This window comes from Lutra lutra, chromosome 2, assembly GCF_902655055.1.
Source record: "Lutra lutra chromosome 2, mLutLut1.2, whole genome shotgun sequence".
NCBI classification, from domain to species: Eukaryota; Metazoa; Chordata; class Mammalia; order Carnivora; family Mustelidae; genus Lutra; species Lutra lutra.
This window is the reverse complement of record NC_062279.1, coordinates 192,620,083-192,624,904: the sequence shown is the minus strand read 5'-3', so window position 1 is coordinate 192,624,904 and position 4,822 is coordinate 192,620,083. Positions and strand designations below refer to the sequence as shown.

Here is a 4,822-nt window from a genome sequence, read left to right as displayed (position 1 = left end):
AAGAGGGGGGTACCTGGGTGGCTCAGTCAGTTAAGGGTCCAACTTTTGATTTCAACTCAGGTCAGGATCTCAGGGTCCTGAGATCAAGCCCCATATAGGGCTTTGTGCTCAGCAGGAAGTCAGTTGGAGGATTCTTTCCCTTTCCCTCTCTCCCTCCCTCCATTCATGTTTGCTGTCTCTCTTTCTATCTCTCTGGTCAAATATATAAACAAATATTAAAGAAAAAAATAATAAGTAAAGGGATGCCTGAATGGCTCAGTCAGTTAAGCATCTGCCTTCGACTTGGGTCATGAACCCGGGATCCTGGGATCAAGTCCAGCATCAGGCTCCTTGCTCAGCAGGGAGCCTGCTTCTTGCTGTCTACAGCTTCCCCTGCTTGTGCTCTCTCTCTCTCTCTCTCTGACAAATAAATAAATAAAATCGTTTTAAAATAATAATAAGTAAATAAATAGGAGTGTCACACTTGAATATTTAAGCAAGAAGCTAAAAATTATATAAAATGATTGAATGGATCTGAAAAAAATCAAATAGAATTTCTAGAATAGTATGATAAATGCTACAGTCAACAGACTGAGACAACTGGAAAGAGTTAATTTAAGGGAAAAAATAAGAAATTAAACAAATGAAGCTACAAAGCATCAAAAGAGTAAGAAATAACAAAGAGAAAACACAGGATAAAGATAAAAGTTGTAACAAGGATTTAATTAGGATCTTGGAGAATACAATGTGGTATGAAATTTTTGGTGAAATTATGAATGGGAAGTCTATTGTATCTCCAGCAGGTAAATGAAAAGAAATCTACACATACCATACCACATAAAAACTACCGGGGGTGGGGGAGACAAAATGGTAGAAACAATTACTGAGGGGAAAAAAAAAAAAGATTACCTCCAAAAAGGGAGCAATTAGATGTTTAGCTGACTTCTCAAGAGCAAAAATAGAAACCAAATGTAATAAAGTTTTCTCTGAAGGGACTGAGAGAAAATAACTTACCAACCTAAAATTCAGTACCTGGGGAAAATACTTTCCAAGGATGAGGATAGACAAAGACAATTTGAGATTGGAAAACAAAAGCAAAAACAAACAAACAAACAACTGGGTGAATTTACCCCCAGCAGCCCTAACCTTAACAACATACCAAAGAAAGTTTTTCATGCAGAAAAACAATCTGTGAGAGAGAAAGAGTATAGTAAATGTAGTACAACCATGGCTGGTGGGGTTTAATGGAAGTTAAACTGCTCTATTGTCCTTATATTATCTGGGAAGAGTAAAACAATTTATCAGCCTAAGGCTCTGATAAGTCGTGGGAGCATATGGTAATATCTGTAATAACAACTAAAGAGAAATTGATTTTATAAATTTAAACTAATCCAGCAGGGGTAAAAAATGCAATGGTTTAAAAAAAGGGGGGGGAAGAAAAGAAATAAGAAGCAGAACAAATGAAAACATGTTGTGATAAAAAACTATAAAGTCTAATATCAAAAATTACTTTAAATATAAAAAGTCAATATTCTATTTTTTAAAAATTATCAGTTGCCTTTTGTAAATCCTTATTGTTTATGGAAAAATATTTAAACATTAATAATTTAGACATAAAGGATATAGATTTGTAAGTTAAATGCTAGAAAAAATAATTATACAAAGAGCAACAGATTGCTGGCTTGGATATATTAATATCAGTAGACATCAGTATTAAGGCAAAGGCATTATTAGAAATCAAGAGGATCACTTCATAATAATAAGAGTTCAATTCACCAGGACCACATAAACATTTTAATTTCTTAAATCTGATAACTATACTTGAATATTGAAAAGCAAATATTGACATAAGTACAAGGATAAATGGAAAATCTATGATGACAGTGGAAGCTTTTAATATTTCTCTCTAGATATAAATGGAAGAACTGAGGGAAAGCAGAATATTTGTACAACCATGATAATTAAACAGCTAACTGCAGAATGCATCTACTGGCAAGCACATATGAAATCTTTTTTTTTTTTAATCGACTGTAGGGGTGCCTGGGTGGCTCAGTCAGTTAAGTGTGGGACTCTTGATTTCTGTGGGGTCATGAGGTCAGGGTTGTATGATGGAAGGGTGTTGGGTGCCAGGTCTCTGTGCTGAGTCTGCTTGAGATTCTCTCTCCCTCTCCCTCCCCCTCTGCCCATCCTCCCACTCATTCCCTCTCTCTGAAATAAATAAATAAAAACTTCAAAAACAAAACAAAATTGACTGTGTACTGGTCTATAAATCAAGTCTCAAAATATTTCAAAGAATTGAAAAGTTTATTTTCTGCCCATAATCAACTTTTACTAGAAATCAATAACAAAAGTAACTAAAAATATCCAAATGTTTGGAAATCATAATGGAAAAAATTAAAACATATGTTGATATTATTGAAAATGAAAATATTAGATATCAGAATCAGAAGCTGAGTCCTAGAGTCCCAGCTGGTGTCTATTGCAGTACCTGAGTTGCCCACCTCCTTTTTCCTTTCAGCGTGACAGATGCCAGGGACCTTGAACTTCACCAAGGACTTCCTAGAAGGTAGAGTGGCCCTGCCCATCACCAAGTCCATGGTAGCATCCTTCCAGTGGGTCAAGCTGCTGCTACAGGTGTAGCATTCCCACAAGCAAATCACTGCAGATAAGCAATACAAGAGCATTATGGATGGCATGGTTCACAACCCCAAGGAGCAGGAAGCCCTGTCCTTCTAGCATGGTAACCTGGTCAACATCATTAGATACTTCTCCACCCAAGCTCTCAACTTTGCCTTCAAAGATAAATCAAGCAGATCTTCCTGGATGGTGTGGACAAGAGAACCAAGATTTGGTGATAATTCACAGGAAATCTGACATCAGGTGGTGCTGCTGGGGCCACACACTTGTGTTTTGTTTATCCTCTTAATTTTGCCCGTACCAGTCTACCAGTTGATGTGGGCAAAGCTGGGGCTGAAAGGGATTCTCAGATGACTACCTGGTTGAGATCTGCAAATGTGATATGATTAAGGGCCTGCACTATGGCTTTAATGGCGTTATCTACCCAAGCTGCCTCCTTGGGTATCTATGACACTGCAAAGGGAGTGCTTCCAGATCCCAAGAATACACATATCTTTATCAGCTGGATGATTGTAAAAATTTGCCACAGTGGTTGCTTGGTTGGAACACTGTTCATTGTCAAATGATAATGCAGCAAGGAGACAAAGGAACTGACGTGCTTGACTGCTGGAGGAAGGTTGCTCATGATGAAGGAGCCAAAGCTTTTTTCAAAGGTGCAAGGTCCAACGTCCTCAGGGGCACAAGCGAGTGCCTTTGTGCTCATCTTATATGACGAAATTAAGAATTTCACATAAGTTATTTCCTAATGCCCCCCAATAGTCATGTCGTATTATATAACGTATCTTAAGCATTCCAGACAGACAGCTAGCTATTTATCAATAGTAACTATTTACTGCTTGAATATGGGAAGCAATAATATTCATCTGACCAGTTGTCCCTTAAAGCTATTTCCATTGAGATGTGACTCAATTATATTTTTTATTTCAGTCACTCCTGATAAATTTGAAGAAAAAGAAATCTGAAATATTTTTTTAAAAGGAAATGAACTAAAATGGGTTCTTTTGAGCATGTGTTTCTTTTTTTTTTAATATTTAATTATTTATTTATTTGAGAGAGAGAATGAGAGAGAGTACACGAGAGTGGGAAGAGGCAGAGGGAGAAGCAGACTCCCTGTTGAGCTGGGATCCCCATGTGGGACTCAATCCTGGGACTCCAGGATCATGACCTGAGCCGAAGGCAGTTGCTTAACCAGCTGAGCCACCCAGGCACCACTTGAGCGTGTGTTTCTTCTGAAAACACGTAACAGGCATGCATATGTTAAGAAAGAGGAAAAAGTGAGTCAAGCATTCATCTAAAAATTGGAAAACAAAGAACAAAACAGACTGAAATAAAGTAAAAAAATAAATAAATAATAGAACATAGCTAAAGTAGAATATATATATTATATAATAACTTATTATATATAATATTACATATCATAGGGCCCACAAAGTCAAAAGTAGCTTATCTGGAAAAAACAAACAAAACAAACAAAAATCAACCACTAAACATAAAATCTACAAACCTCTAGTGAAGTTGAAGGACAAGAAAAGGAGAGAAGCTACAAATACTCAGGTTGGGGCTTAGAAAAGTCCTCACGACAGATCCTATGTTACTAGGAAAATAATGAGGAACTTATAAACAATTTTATAACTAAATTGATTTCAAATGTATATATATTAAGTTCATGGTAATTTCATAATTTATAAAAAAATGACACAAAAGATATAGAAAATCTGAATTGTTATTTAACTATGAAAGACACTGGATTGATAAATTAAAACTGAATGAGAAAATCTGTGCCAAGAGAGATTCTCTGATAAATGTTACCAAACACTTAAGAAAAATGTAATACCAATACACATTCTTTTTCAAAGATTAGAATAAAATTCACCTAATGAGCTTGGCCAACTGTAAATTAAAAAAAAAAAAAAAGGTGAGAAGAATAGTAAAAGGAGTAAGTTAAAGACCAATCGCAACCCCAAGCAAAAATCCTAAACAAAGTATTAGCAAACTGAAAACAATAATGTAAAAAATGGTAAAACATTAAAACCAAGTTCATTTAATTCCAAGACTATGAGGTAGGCTCAAAAATGTATTTTTCTTCATTAATAAAGAGAAAATCATATATCTTAATACATACAAAAACATTTAATAAAATCCAAGTTATAGCAAAATGGAATAGAAGGAAAATTTCTTAATCTGATAGAATGTCTATAAAAATATA

At 35.3% G+C, this 4,822-nt stretch overlaps 1 pseudogene; it reads left to right on the top strand.

The window, feature by feature from the left end:
- The first annotated feature begins 2,505 nt into the window (after positions 1-2,505).
- On the top strand, positions 2,506-3,350 carry LOC125094179 (ADP/ATP translocase 2-like; annotated as a pseudogene).
- The last annotated feature ends 1,472 nt before the right edge of the window (positions 3,351-4,822 follow it).